General features: G+C 37.8%; 1 protein-coding gene across 9 annotated transcripts in view; it reads right to left on the bottom strand.

Annotated features, from left to right (window-relative positions):
- NRXN1 (neurexin 1) overlaps nt 1-16,938 on the bottom strand; it is a 1,628,124-nt gene that overhangs the window by 141,077 nt on the left and 1,470,109 nt on the right. The window lies entirely within an intron of this gene.

Raw genomic sequence — 16,938 nt, 5'->3', positions numbered from 1 at the left:
ACAGATTTAAACATCATATAATGGCTTTGCAAAAATAATCATTGAGCTCAGGGTTTTTGATAAGTCTTATTATCTAGTTAAACAGGTTCACTTGAGACAGATTTAAGTTTTCAAAATACATTCAACCTCTTACTCCTGGTTGGACAGTGGCAGAAGAAGGAAGAGTGTGTTTCCTGTTCTGGAACACTCACAATATAGTTCATCCACCTAACATAAAACGGCATGTAACACATTTTTCATAAAACAGTTTCATGGACAGTTTTGAACTTGCAGGAAGAACTGGACCCTAGCTAGGAAATGTCAAATCATGTCATCAATCTTTTTTTGTTACACCAAGGAATGTGTTTTGTGTATACATTTACTTATAAAGGATCAAGGCTTTGACAAAAGTTACATGTGCCACTAGCAGACTAAAGTTCTTATATAGTTGTTATGCTTATTATATTCCCATGTTTCCTTCTTACTTATGTAATTCATCTTAGTGTTTTAAGGAAACAAACTTGCACTTCAACATCTTGAGCAAATGTACACAAAAAATCAACATAAAGAAAGCATTCTATCACAAATAATATGGTTCAATGAAATTTTGTAAATAATATATGTAGCAAACTAGTTTATTACTCTTATATGTATGGCCATGCTGATTGGTGACCCGCTGATCATTTATATTTAACCAGAGCAGTAATCACTTGGTATCAGTTTGAGAGGAGACAACATGGCAATGGAAACAGTTTGACAGATTCTTATGTTTTAAGCTTAGAAAGCAAGACTAGTAAAGACAGTTTCCAACTGCCATATATTTTGAATGCTGTTTCTGTTATGAGATCTATTTTAATCTCTTACAAATGCCAAGGATGCTTTTACATTGACAGTTCAAGAGATGTGTATTTGTTTTGCACACATACAAAAATCAGAACACATTAATAGTGTTTCTACAATGCAGTTAATATTTAATGGCCGGTTCTGAATCACAAAAACATTTTAACCTGCACATGAAAATTGCATGGATTTCAAAAATGCAAGTTCTGCTCATGTCTTTATTCAGGACATACATTTATATGCATTAACTGTATTACACAGACTCAGATTTTAATAGACACTCATAGCTAGCTCACAAGGGAAATGTAGATAGGAAAACGTTAAATGAAGTAGGGGACATATTTCTAATTTGTGCCCATTAACTATGCACATTATTGCAGCACCTACAAAAAGAATGAATTTTTCTACCCTTAGCTGAAGTCCTTTGTCTTTTTCTTGATAATTCCTTTAAGATGAGTCCAGATAAATGCTCTACCTCAGTGGCGTATTTTTACTGGCATGTTCATTTCCCTTCCCTCATGAGGCACACACCCAGTACTTTGTTAAGCAAAGCAGGCTGGGTTAATATGCACTTGCACTATACTCACAGATCTCATAAAGGAGGTGGGTCAAGTTTGTTTGATCTAATTTGACATGAACTGTATCTGACAACAATGGGCTAAGCAATGATGCAAACTACAGAGAGTAATTCTGCAGTGATCCATGAGCTCCTGAAACTCACAGTACCATTCAATTCATGAACAGTTCCCATATTGGCTGTTGTAATAGTCTACTAGCAGCCAGTCAGGATAGTCCATCACATGGCCCTATTCTGATTAATTGAATCAGTTCCTGTGTTTTAATTATTCTGACTGGAAGTCAACCAGAATCCACAGAGGCTGCCTACATCATCCTGGACCATGATTGTGGTCCAATGTGACATAGCCAGCAGAACACAAGCAGTATTCTGTGTATTGGCAAGAAGTTCATCTGTTTTTTCTAGATGCCATGCATATTAAACTGCCACGTTATTTTTAATCCCAACTTTGTTCCACAGATTATATAAAAAGTGTCTAATTTCACCTGAAATGTCACCCAAGCCTGCCCATGCTGACTTCTGAGTTTCAGCGCTCCGTCCATCATCTCCTGCTGTTTGCTTTGTTCACCCTAAGTTGTGAGGGTATGATGTTACTCACTTTGCCACTGGATTCAAGCTAGCCTGGCTGATGAGGGGAGAAACCCCGAAACTGGTCCCACGATGCTTGTTTCCTGTCCAGGGAAGACCTGGCTTGACAGTTTGGGCTGGACTGTTCCCATGAGGAACAGGGTCAAGACTGATTTGCATATGGCTGGATCAGAACTGGGATAGTGAAGTGAGCAAAAGATCAGTGATGGATTGAACCCAGATCTGTGATTGGGGGTGAATGAAAGTTTCAGCACTCCGTCCATCATCTCCTTGTGTTTGCTTTGATAACATTTATTGTCAAACTCTGCCACTCCCCTCTTTTACCAAGTTAATTTGGATTTGGCTCTGTTAACGTATTAGCAACACAGAATGTCTTTAATGTATGTTGCTTTAGCAAGACATGTCTGCCCCACCAAGGATTCTCTATCCCAACTGGATCCAGTAAACATTGATTTGGTTTCAGATGATGATTCTAAAACCGTTTGCACTATAAGCTTTAAAAGGCTTTTACATATTGTAGATTGCCTTACATTAACAGAGAGTGGTAGAGCATAAAAAGTCTTCTCTTTTATCACTCTTACATCCAGATCAGCAGTTGACAAGTGAATGGAGAGATACTGAAGCCTTCATGCAATAAAGGCAAGTCCTCAGTGGGAGCTCTACATAAATGTCCTGCGGTAGGTTTTCACAGTTCATAAAAGATGTTCACCAAGATCTGCCATTAAGGTTACATATTACTATATGAAATAGAACTATATTTAGTGGCATAAGCTAAGTCCTAGGATAGGTGAACTAACATTAATTCAATTTCTAGAACCTAAATCTTGACTTCAACTTAACTATGTCCCTATGCACTAATTATTAACCTCATTCTCACCCTAACACTTCAGCTTTCCCAATTGCTAACACTAAGCCTCAAACTTACCCTAACTCTAGCCTTAACACCAAATCAAACTTTAATCTAAACTTAGGTGCAACTCTATGTCTACCTAAAGCCTAGGGTGAGCCTACATGGTACCCAAAACCTAGGCCAAATTCTAAACTGACACCTAACCCTACACCTAAGCACCCTGTTACCTAACCTCTGACTTAATACATAATTCAAACCCTACCCCTGATCCTCATTGTAAACCTAAAACTACTCCTTACTTTGCTATAATCCTAAATCTAACTGTACTCCCTAATCTACCTCTCAGTCATATGTTTACTCTTGTACTTACCTCATTACTGTAGTGGTATTCTCCAAAGTGGTATTTTGAGGCAGGAGAAGACAAACATCTTTGATTTTGTCCTAACTATTTTGAGAAGCAAGTAGCTAAATGACCTGGTTGGAATCATTAAAACGTGGATTCAGGAGTTAGATTTGGGTAATCCTGTAACATCTAACATCACAAGCCTTTTCCAGATACAGTCTTCAGTATCATTCTAGAAGATTTTAACTTTCTCGAGAAAACATAAAAACATCAACGAATAATAAGACCTATTTCTATATGAACATCTTCACTTGCCACTCAACCAATTTTTTAGGCTTGATCTCTTTCAGATCTCTAGAAGACAGTTAAAAACTCAATAATTGTTTACTGGTAATGCTGCAGAGTGGAGAAACGTAGAGTAAAGTACTTACTAAGCATGAATCCTTCTTGTAGTATTTAAACATTTATATAACACCTCGTGATAGTTGCAAGCAATGTTTAAAATAGGTAAAGGTCAGTCAACGCACTTCTGCACGTAGGAATCTGACTACTGATGGTAATTCCTCAACTTTGGTGGTATTCCTCTAAATACAGTGATAATATCTCACTATAGTGGCAATATTTATACTTTCCAATACAATAGTATTAGCAGCAATACATTAATGAGAGTGTCATTTTGTCAGTATTCTGTGCACTTTCTTTTGTTTATAATGCAATAATTTTTGCTCTTGGGTAACAGTATTAGTTTCTTTAACTTTTCTTTTCAATCCATAATTGACTATTGTTACCTTTTAAAAATGTTTTTATTACTTTTTTCCCTTTGCTTGAACTTCTTGGGGATGTTTAAGACTTTTTTCCAAATTCTAGCAATATTGTTAAATGCAGAACTCAGACATTTGTTCTAGGGATTAGCTTGCTTCTAAGGCCACATTACCATAGGGAGCTGATTTTCAATCTAAGGATGCATGCATACATTTGTAAAATCTCTCCCTCCAATTATGGTGAAAGCACAGTGGTAGCTTACCTCAGCACTGTGAGTTCCCTTCCTCATAGTTTGCCAGTTGCTGCTTCTAAACGTTATGAAGGAATCTGTAATTATGACATATCCATCTTCCTCACTAAATGATATTCCATTCTTGTAAACAGAAGTGGCATATACACATTTATTTTGCTTCATTTGAAAACCTATTAGTGTATTATTGTGTAGAGAGCTCAATGGTAACTTGGCATTATGACAGAACAATGATTTGTTTACAATTCATTGTTTAAAACAATTAAAAGTTACTCAACAACTATATCTGTGTGATCTGTCCTTTTGGAATAGTGGCTATGAAATCTAGTCTATTATAGATCCGTCAGCCTAAATGATAGATCACCCCTTAAGTCGGTACTGAGGTTTCTCACCTTGCCTAGTTGTAGTCTTAAATTTACACTGAACTGTCTATTTTTAAAAGCAAAGTTCTGACTAGTCAGACTGTGCTTTCAGATGTTTTTGGTCCTGTTTCCTAAAAGCTGGAATTCCATCTCAAAATACCCGTGGGAAATCAGTGACAATCATTCCCTAGTACCAAAAACAAACCACTTCTCTATCCCTTAAGACTTCACAAACACTTTTAGGAAGCATCAAAAGTGAGTAATGCCATTTTGCTGAAGGGACCATAAACAAATTAGCACCATTTTTAAATGATATATATACCTAGACTTTTTTTTCCAAGGCTTAAATTATTTTCATCAGTCATTTTAGGAATCCTTTGTCCTTTGTATTGTTTTCATCATGTTGGTTAGTGTAGGGCAGAGGTCTTCAATCTGTGGGGTGCGACCTCAGATGGGGCTGTAGAGTCCTGGGAAGGGGGGGGCATTCCCCAGCCTAACTTGTATCCGGAATCCAAAACGTTTGCTTTCGGTTTGGAAAAAGACAACCATCTTGGGATGAATAATTTCGATTGTTAAAACGCATCAGCTGAAGTTTCATTAATTGAGTCTGGTGTGCTGTGAAAAGCTTTTGTACCAATGTGCCTGCTTTCCTGAATGAAATGCAAATGTGTGCTAATAGTTAATCTGCATGTGTAAAGGGTGCTTAGGAGCTGTTGATTGAATCACTCTAAGCTTTGTGATGACAAAGATTTGTTTTTTTGAGTGGGAGTGCAAAGAGTTAACAACTGAGCAGTGAAGTGCATGCTTTAATCATAGTTGTATTACACAGCCCTTAGTAACGCTAAGGAGGTGTTGAAGGGACAGAAATGTAAAAAAGAAATACCATTACATACACTCTGATATTAGTAAAATCTACATTTTGGAAGCACCATTTTATACTATAACTACTTGCACATTTTGTAGCAGTCTATCTTATACTGTGTGTAATGCAAAGTATAAAATCAATCAATCAATCAGGTTTCTTATACAGCGTGTCTGATCACCTGTAAGGGTATCAAAGCACTAAAATAATGACATACATATTTACAGTGCTTGCTGTCAAAGGCTGTGACCTCGTAGCACTAAAAATACACAAGTCAATATTTTCCGCTGCACCAACCAAGATTTAATTCTGTGGCTCTCTGGTTACACACAGACCTCTGCAGTGTATTAACTAATAGAGGTTTCATAATGTACTAAAGTGAATTTCCCTCTGAGTAACAACCTTTTAAAATTTATTTTTTATTTAAGCCGCCCATTATTTTATATGTAGCTACCTGATGGGGAAAGACATAAACATCTTACAGAATATTTTGGGGCTCATTTATAAGAGACTACAAAGCAGCTCAAGTGATGTATTGCCTTACTCTGCATCAAGGAGGCATTCCATGGGCATTGTGAGGGGGTTACAACTCAACACCCATAGATTTTATTGCTGCTCCAGATTTACAAAATCACGTAAACCTGGGGCAGTGCCAAAACCCAATGCTTCCACAGCGGAGGCGTAATGAAGAAAAATGTTTTCATTTCTCCTTTTCATTTCCTCTTTCCATGTTTACTGCATTCTGCAACTCACATCTAAAGGGGAAAATGCCTCTTGGGTTTGTTTTTTGTGAAGGAAGGTGTCCCTTCCTACACAGAAACAATTCTGCCTATGTCAGTGCAAGGCAACAATTTGTAAACCAACACAAGGTGAAAGGACAGGAATGCCCCGTATTGCATCAGCACAGTACATTCCTGCTCTTTCACACTGGCGTAGGGCAGCACAGCAAGATGACTTGTGGTGCTGCCCTATGCCAATTCCTCATAAATTAGGCCCTTTGTTTTTAGCTACACTTTTGACCATGCCCCCACGCTCACTGACCTTTCGTTTTCTAAACACTGGTTAATTATTTGCTGTGGGGATTGGGGGTGTTTACTGTTGTCAAACGTAGTTGTCGATGATGAGGAGTAAAAGCTTCTGGAAATTTTTGTCAGGAGGGGTCCTTATACCTAAACAATTTTGACAAGGGGGTCTCTGCATCAAAAGTTTGAAGACCTCTGGTGTAGGGTGAATTACATTTGTTGTTTGCGTTTGTTGCTTATTACAGTCATGACCGATGGATTCTCATTTTAAGTATTGAGTTATCATTTTAACCTCATTAAATTTAAAGAAATGTCTTGGACTCAACTTGTGGTATGATTTGTGACTTTCTGCTATGTGAGCACATACTTAATAATTACAAGCTTTAAATATGCATTAGTCCACTATGCAACACACTCTTTAAATATGTGCTACTAATTGCCATTTTCTTCAAATTAAGGCATTTATAAAACTGTCCCTAATCTAAAACTTTCAAGATGTTGCATAAATGAGTAGTCATGAAAAACATTTGAACGTAAGTATACAAGCAAAATTTGTGTCTTGAGATACAAACACACAAACGTTGATATTTTACAAAATATTAACTACATAAATAAATAGGTAAACTAAAGTTGCAGCTCATAAATAATATGGCTTTATTGACAGGCCACTCAGAGCATCAGCATTACAAAGCCCTATGCAGGACATCTCTATGTAATATGTAAACTGTTACCTATTCTGTGTCTGAATCAGAAGCAATTCCTAATTATTAATTTGCATACTATAATTACAGAATCTGCACATTACATTTTATTTAATCATTTGGTTCTAAAAAAGATTTCTATCTGGACATTTCAATTTAAACATAAGACATTTAGAACAATTCTACTTAAAATGACTTTGGATAATAATAATTAGAATTTGTATACGCTATGGCTCTATTTTGCTGTAATTAGATTTTATTATCATTATTATTATTATTATTATTATGAGTTGCAGCAGTAGTAGTAGCAGAAGTACAAGCAGTAGTGGTAGTAGTAGTCATAGTAGCAGTAGTAGCAGCATTATCACCATTATTAGTAGTCATTATAGACATAATAGTAATAGTATTAGTAGGATTGAAAAATGCCCTAAATTTAAGGGCAATATTGTACATGTTAGCTTGCAAAGGGATCAACATGATTACATAAAATGTCAGCAATATGAGCATATAGAATAGTGGACATGGATAATGACTAACTCAAAACATTTATATTTGTTGTTTTTAAGTGAGAAATAGTTAAATATTCAGTAGGTCAAATACATGCAATATATATTTAGTTTGAAAGATAAAATCACCTCTATTTAATTTTTACATAGTAATGACTTTAAGATAGTTGAATTCATAATATTTTGAAAATGTATCACTAAAATATTTTAGGACATTTAAAAAAATGATATTTATATTCAAGAGCACTAAATCTATTTTAGGACTAGTTAAAGCATTTGTTTACTTTCTTTTGATTGTGACATGTTATTTTTACCTATGGAATAGATGGGTTGATAATTATGCTGTACTAAAAAGTAGAAATCAGTTCAAATATTTTCTTCAGAAATCTGAAGATTTAGCATATGGCTTTAACAATGTTGAAGCTGGCCTTTTTAAATGTAAAGGTTTTTAGAACATTTAAATATGCTGGCAATGTGTATTAAATGGTTCAAAATGTAATCTAGAAGCTATACTCTGGTTCCAATTTACAACTTCAAAATGAAGATGTGTTGCTAAAATTCCATATATTTTGAAGAGCTGTTTATGCGAGTTCAAACTCAAAATACACAGTGAGTGCCAAATTCTCATTCCAGGATTTCTGAGAGTAAGTAAGTTCATAGTGCATCAGATGTTTCATAAAAACAATATATAACATTTATATAAGAACTAACTTGTTGATTTTAGCAAACACAAATATATGTTTAAATCAAAACCATTGTATAACTTTAAAACAGTTGTTGCGCCTAATTCACAGGAATTTTATATAAGGAGTTGAGTCTTATTCCTATATTTCTAGGAGAAATACATACATACTCAGATCTCTCTTCGGAAAGCTTGCTTTGTTAGTAAGTATGTCTTACTCCTTGAAATCCATGCTTAAGTCACATCTTACTCTGAAGTATGACACAGCTACTCACAGGATATTCTTCAAGAACTGGACCCCTTGTGATTCATATTTTGCCCATACAAAGTTAACCAAGATTATCAAAAAAGGATATGATCATTCATCCCAGTAGTTGAAGCCCTTATCTTACATCCTTCCCAATCAGACAGAAATGATAAAACCTCATCGGAGTCATCAAATAATTAATCTTCTCATCAGCTAACATCATGTGGCTAAAAAAGATCCATACGGAAATTGATTGATGTAACGTCCTTATGAAACAGCAGAATTCCCCCAAAAGAAGAAAAGTTAATATAAAAGCACTATAATAATTTGCAACAAAATGTATAGCATGTGCTTGTGTCAAAATCACAATTATATCACATGTAAATTACATTTGTCTCCTAAACTGCCCTTATTTTTGTATTGTTTAGGCAGTATTCAATGGACACAACTTGCCTAACATAAATTATTATGCATTAATATGCATTTGACTTTGAATGATTCTATAACACAGTATGTTCCTCTTAATGTGAAATATAATTGTTTACACATAAACCATATACGATAATGTAGCAGGAAGAGAGGGTGTTTCCGCAAAGTTTTTCTAACATGCCACAAGATTCTTTGTGTTCCAAACTTCACATTAATCTCTATCTCTCACTCTATTCTTGAGCTGGAGGTATAGGAACATCAATCATTCAGTCATCAGAAATCAGGTATGTGTTGGCAAATAAAATATTTCTGAAATAAATGTGAGTCTAAGCAAATCATAGTTGACACTACACATGCTCTCAGTTGATGGATGATGGATTATTACTGTTTCTAGCAGATGTAGTACCAGTTCTCCACAGATATTCCATTACTGAGGTTTCTGCAGGAACCAGAGGCACAGCCTCTCAATTCTCTTTGATGAGGGACTGTCGGCAAAGCAGATTAAAACTGAATATACAACAATGTTTTCTTTATAAAAAAACTTTTATTTGCTTTGTATAACACAGCAAGACAGTAGCGTTCTCATGCAGGAGGGGAGTTTCCAGGAAAAAACAGCATCATGGTTTGTAGGGTAAAGCAGATATCTCAACCCAATTTGGAACAAGATTGTTCGGATGTGCAATCTTTCAACGTTTGAAATGGTCTTTGATATGAACTTCTATTTGCAGAGTGGGACTAGAATATTTATCCTGATTGTGTCAAGAAAAAAATGCCCTACTTCAAGCAAGATTAGACCCCATTATGCCTGAATGTTTCAACCCTTAGAGTAAATATTTCAGAAATGTCCAGTAAATAGTTCATACACCTTTGTGATGCTGAATGTGTTATGGAAAAATAATTTCCAAATAGATACTGTGCACTATTGAATAGCATATTCCAACACACCTCCACCAATCTTTGGGGTTTGGTTAGGACTTTAAGGAAATATAGGTTTCTTTTAACCCCTTCTCTTGAAATGTTTATCAAAAAATTAGTGTCATGACTATCCATTGTGGTGGTTCATGCATGAACAATAGAACTACGTTGGCCCTGGATCTGAATAGAAGATCTACCCAGCTAACTCGCTCAGCATATTCTTGAGAGACGTCCCCACAAACATCTAGCATTAACAGCAGTAAAACGAATGCATTAAGCTGTGCAATGGAGACCTTAAAACTATATCTGTTCATTATATACACTGCCACAGTCTGCTCTATAAGTCTGAGTTAAATGTACATAGAAAGCCACATGCACTTTTGCATTGTTTATTAAACAGCCTTGTATCTGAATATTTGAATAAGAGTAATTGTAAGTAAACATATTCTTATCAGATCTGTGACCTGGACATCTAAATGCCACAAATCAAAGATTACTAATTGTACCTGTGGTAAAGATATCTTACTCTCATCCATAAGGTTACACACACCAAAACAGTATTGAAGGTGGCTATAAATTAAAATACCAAGCACTTATCAAATTTCAATTAATTAAAAAGTAAACATTTTTTCCAACTGAAGTGCTGTTTAAAATTCTGAGGCCTAAATACACATTTTCTCAATTGTTATCCAATGCATTCACTGCTGTTCATGTTTATCGATGAATGTGTTCTCTATCTACGGTTTATTTCGCCCAGTGCATTAACAATTAATGGTTTTGGAATATGGTCAGCTACGCGACATACTTTTAAAGATTTTAATACCACCATGTTGTTATAAGAGCTAGATAAAAGCAATAAAGTTAAAAATACAGTTCACAATGCTTTAAGTACAGAAGAAGATCACTTGCATCTGCATCATCTTAGAGGTAACCCCAGCAAGCGCCACAACAAAAGTCAATGGGCACTGGTGTCAACAATACAACGAAGACTGTTCAGCACTTGTGCCCCCCAAAAAATTGAAGGTTCAAAAGTAAAAATCACAAAGCGCTGCTACTTTTATGAACAAATGTGTGCCAGTAAAGTGTTGTTTTATAAAAAAATTCTTGTTTCTAATCAAATTACAAATTTATTTAAATGCAGTTTTTAGAGCTTTTAGCAACTTCCAGCTAACTGGCCCTTCAAACTGGATATCAAATGAAGGAGTATCAACAAAAATTATGTTTCTATTGCTTTAAAGCAAATTCATCTTGCAAGCCATATTGTTTCCAGAATATGTAATTATATATCCATTTCAATAGGGCCTTATTCTTCCTGTTTATAAAGTACCAAAAATGTTCTGCTGCTGCTTTATCAAACCCGTCACAATATTGACTATACTGATACCCTGTTACACTTAAGCTTCCTTCAAATCTTAGAGTGGGAAGTGTGTGGTTGGATCAACTGCTTTCATGCCATGACAGTCTCCAAGTCAAGCAATGTGCCGGTGACTGTCCTGTGGCGCATTACCTATTTGCAGTTTGTCTGTTTTCCTCTGTCATCTTCTGCAAATCTGTTTATGTATTGTACTGCTTCTCGCAAAAAAGTGTGTTTGTCTATGGAAAGGTGTCCTTAGAAGCCTCCTTGTAATGAATGGCCACAACGGATAATAAATCCACAATTAGGAACAATGACTCCACATCTCTACCTTGCATTTTTTAATTTGGCCACCTGTGCCTGCCGCAATGAGCACTCTTATGTTTTGGTGAAAGCAGGAAAATGTCCAGTGAACAGAACTCAAAGGATTGATGTCCACATAACTATGTAGTTCAAGGGAGAAAACAAAGAATAAAAAAATAAAGTTTGTAAAACGTTTCTAAGAAATACTATTAAGAAGAAAGCGCAAGCATGCGAGTAAGTAAGAAAAATATTCCAAGTTTAAAAATTGATAGAATGTTAATGACTGCAGTAGTTGCACTTAATAGAGGCCATGCCCCTTTCTTTAGACGAGCCGCGTCTAAAGAGAGGGGCGTGGCCTTTATTAGGTGCAAGCATGGAATGGGGGCTTGGAAACAACCCAAAAAGAAAATACTTCTAAAGCAATAGGTCTCACATTTGCGAGAGTTTAAGCTATTGTCCTTTACAACGCCAATAGCTCAAACTCTCCTAAATGCAAGAACTATGGCATTGCAAAGAAGCGGATGCCATTTTCCAGGCTGCTTGGAAAGTGAAAGCATGCACTGCATGCTGAATATTGCTGCAAAGCATGTCGTGCCTGCAGTAAGACAGACCTCACTAAAGAAAATGGTGCTTACAGACTAAATAACATAGACAGTGTAACAACAGAAGTAAAAGGGCCAGTCCTCATGGGAGGATACAAATGAAAACAATGAGGTACTAAGGAGGGACTAACAAGCAGATTACTGAATCACAAGCCAGCATTTACAAAGGACAAAGACACAAGCCAATGAAAAATATTGACAAAGAGTGGGTGGAGCTTCAAGTGCATACTCTAATACAGCATGCCTCACAGAGCAGCACATGCACTGCCAAGGCTCGACCTAAAAAGGTAAGGACACTGGCATGGATAACTGCAAAAGTAAAAAATAGGTAAGGAAAAGCATATAAGTGGATAAGCTAAGATGGTGGCAGGAGATTATGGAAAACATACCATGAGCAGGAATAGTGGTCCTTATAAAAAACAAAGTAAACAGCAGGGTTGTGGTTAAACATTTGAGAAGTGGGAGAGAAAACAATGGTTAGTTAGACATAAGGAGAATCCCTTAAATTAAAAAAAAGGAAGAATACCAGAAGGAGAAGCAGAGGAGGGGGAGAACAGAGAAATAAATTGGTTGTGAAAGTGGAGATAAATAAAAGTACATTTGGGGACTGTAGTCGTCTCTCCTGAGGAGAGTGAGAAAAGGAACAAGTAAGGAATACTAGTGCAGTGTTTTAGTGAGTTAGAAACAAAACAAGAAAAAGAATGGCATTATGTGAACCTCTAAGTAAAAAAAGCTCACAAAAGGCAATTTTGAAAAATGATTTTAATTAATTTGTTTCTAAAGCTTAGTGAGTGCTATTTGTTTTGAAGATTTTGTTTAAACATTTTAAGTATTCTACATATGTATTTGTCTGAGAGATAAAATGCAGTTGTTTGAAAATTATGCTCATGTTCTAGAATTCGAGAAGAGGAGAGGGGCACAAATGACCTCACGCCAACACTTGAGAGCAAAGCAGATCAGAATTGTACACACCTTGGTCGAATATCCTCTCCCAGCTCAGTTTCTCATAGGAGAAAAGCAGCGGGTCATTATTACTAAAGCTATACAATTAAAAGAAATATTTATTAATTTGGTAGATTTGTAAAAACTGAGTGATGATTTTTGGCTACTTCAGAATAAAAATACATTTCCGCCATCTGGATTACGATGTCGGTTTCTGACAGGCTTTCCATGTCAGGCTTTCTGATTTGGAAAGACTGTCAGAAAGCGACTTTGAGGGCCCCTAGCAGGGCCCCCTTTTCCCTGGGGCCCCTGGTTGGGGGCTGGCCCCCGTTACCATTTCTCTATGGGAGCTTGTGCTACGCCAGGATTATGGCCGCAGCACAGGCTCCCATGAAAAATGGGAGTATGTAACCCCACCATGTGAGGTTGCATTGTAACACTGCGGTCGGGACCACCGCCTAGAGGTAGGACGGTCCTGATTCCGCGATGCCAACTGACATCATAATCAGGGCCTAGGGTCCACTGGATTAATGTATATAGAGGGGCTGATATTCTGACAGCTTCTGCTGGGAGAATTTCCACCCAGGTATCAACAACATGTTGCCTGGTTGGCCCAGGATGTCAGACTATACTACATACTCTGTGCCATACTTGACATACAACATTGTAGACATCAAAGTAGGCATGGGTTCTAAGATAGCTGTAGCCTGAATTTCTGAGAGTGGAGAATTCTTAGTTAGTCCACATCCTTCAATTGATGTGTGGATCCTCGTGCAGAAGCTCCCAAGTTGGCGGCAGTGTGTCCAGGCCACTTGGCACCAAATGATGTCATGCTTGATCACCCCTCTCCTGGACTTGTGAATCCTGACGTATCCTCTCAAGCATGCTGTTCCTGTGGCAAATGCTGAAGGGTGCTGACAATGTTGTCTGACACTTCATGGAAATTTGTACATAGAACTCGCCCGGGTAAGGTTTGGGGTTACAAGGGAGTTGTGATGTGATGCTGCATGAGGCCACAGTGATGCAAGGGTTAGCATCAGAGTTCCCCAAAATTATGATTAAGAAATTGTGGGCCAATGGTCACTGTCAGATACAGTTTCTACATTCTGCAGACAATGTTGTGACAGGAGACAAATTCTTTTTTGATTTTGGCAATCTAGATGGCTATTTTCTGCTGTGCCTGTTCTGACTTTGTCTAAGTTGTATGGCTTTGGACTGCTTCTAAATACAGTGCGTTTTTATGTTTGTGTCTAAAGCACTCTCTTTATTTGGAAACCTGCAATAGGGAAGGAAACACCACAATCTGCTGAAATGATGGTGACCCTCCATATAGCTCCCAGAAAGGACGTCTCCAATTTCAAGGAGGTAAACAAGTGCATTTTATGGTTAAATATGCCGCTCATTCACCTTTGCTCTATGCTAACAAGGAGAACCATTGTGAATGCTTCATATGAATTACTTATAGCATCTTACAGCGGTTCAACAGAGTGTGGGAGATGACCCTTGCACAAGGTGCAATTAAAAACAAAAATGTCTGCAAAGCCGGTTCTCCCCTGAACAGATACAGAAATGTGCATCAATCACATATCCTGATGACCCCAAAATCTGCGTGGTTCGGATTTTACACAAATAGGAATCCTTGAAGCTAGTTACCACCTCGGTACATCAACTCGTCCAAAATGACAGTACTTACTTGTCAAGTGATAACGGCTTTTGGGATGTTTGTCTTTGACAATGCAGCGCTTTGCTGCCTTTTGGATAAGTTTGCGCTGCAGAAACACCAAATACATCCATTGATGCGCACACACATATATATGACACCACATAAAGGAAGAAAACAAGCTAGTTGTATAATGTTCCGCTTGCTTTTCGAACAATCTTATGAATTGCTAAAATGCGTTTGGGTGCGGGACGCCCACAATCTACTGTGGCCATGACACATTACGAACGCACATTACAGGAGAAATCTTCCTGGCAGCATTGTCAAGCTTCATATATTTCTGCATATGGATGCACAGAGATACTAGAAACAAACTCCAGCCAGTGATGGTTTTAGAATGTTAAGCATTCTTTTAAATTCCTCCATTTTGAAGCCATTGACAGGTGCAGTGCACCATGGGGTTGATATCAGTGGCGAGCTCTCGACATCTTTTCTTGACAATCCTCTACGCAGATATTCTGAGATCATTATGAAAATAATGCAAAGTGAGAGAGGCGCAATATTCACCCCATGACGCTCTGCATTCTAAAGCGCTAAGTGTCATTACGTCCCCGGGTGCACAGCCTGGCAGGTGCTCTGCCGGAACGGCGGCATCTGTTGGGAGCTGGATGTGCGCATTCTCGGAGGGTTATGCACGGGCAGCCACAAGTGAAGTGGAACGACGCCACGGAGGTCATTGTACAGATGCGCCCTTACAAGCAAAAAGCCACAGGCGCCCAGTCTCATCGACTGTGGTATTTAGAAGATCGGAATATGTCGCGTGACAGCAGTACTGTGACAACGATCGCCCGTGGCCACTAAAGCCAGGCCCTGGCGTTCTCTGGGAGCGGCCTCTCAGTTTGTCTATTTGTGCCGCACAGATATTTTACCATAAAAGAGTCATCTGTTTCACATACTGAGGTTTAAATGGGTCCACATTCGATGTGCTCTTGGCAAGTTAGAGTTGCCGAAGCAGTAAATAATAGAACCGTATTGTCGCTGAGGTGAAAGGAGACAAGCGCTTGAATACAGCAGAACAGTGACGGACATTCTATCAGTAAATAACACAAGTCACGGAAATTCAACATAGATGGACGTACGCCTCCATGCATAAGGAATTCACGTCTAGCAACTTTATTATCCCCTCACAAATCCAAGAAAAGTGTATTTTAGTTAGAAAGCGCTAGCAACCATTTCATAGCCTATATTTTCGGTGGAAGTCTATTAATATTATATTATAGTATATACGCTATTCACAAATTCATATTTCCTATGCTTGAAGTTAACTCAGGCTATCGTCCTGTAATTCATTCCACTGCAATATATCTCTCCCAATCACTGTCTTACCATCAATAGAAATACCCACATGTCCATCAGTCCTCCGCCGCTCTTTTCTCATTTAATTATTTCTGAATATGTAGCCATGTCGCACCTATCTCAGCCTAATCCAGTTATGTTATTTTATGAAATTAAACAAAAGACACTAACCTCATCAAGTTTTACATTTCTAGCTTTTAAAAATAAGGGGTGCCGAAAACCCACTTGGGTGCTCTGCTGGAGGACAGAAGCAACTACACTCTCGGCGTCACTAGAACTAATATGCACTGCTCCTGTTTGATTACCTATTTACTGGCGCTACCTATTGATTCAAATGCATTCATAACATTGTGTGGACATTTAGCGAGACACCAAGAACAAAGACAAACATCAAATTAAGAAAAAACATGGGAAACATGAATGATGGTTGTCTGTCCTCTCATTGTTTCTATGTTAGTCACGCCATTATTCAGGGCCTGAAGACTTCCCCTACAAAGCGAGCACAGCTTCAGCCCCCACCCTCCTCCCCCCAACCCCCATCGTGTGTGTCAGCGCGGCTGAGGCAGCTTCCCGGGCACACACACAGCCGCACCCCAGCACTTCACAGGTCTTTAAAAGACCTTGTACTTGTTTCACCTTCTTAGAGCCCCTGCATCTCAACTCTGCCTATTTCAGGAAGAATTCGTCCCAGCCCCTCCAAATTTTTTCTTAGCCCCCCCCGCCCCGCGCACCGTCTGCACTAATTTATTTTTCGGTAAAAGACTCAAAACACTGAGGGGCATATTATCAAGCACGGCGTTAAAATT

The sequence above is a fragment of the Triturus cristatus genome, chromosome 6, assembly GCF_964204655.1.
Source record: "Triturus cristatus chromosome 6, aTriCri1.1, whole genome shotgun sequence".
Classification (NCBI taxonomy): Eukaryota; Metazoa; Chordata; class Amphibia; order Caudata; family Salamandridae; genus Triturus; species Triturus cristatus.
This window is presented reverse-complemented; position numbering and strand designations above follow the sequence as displayed.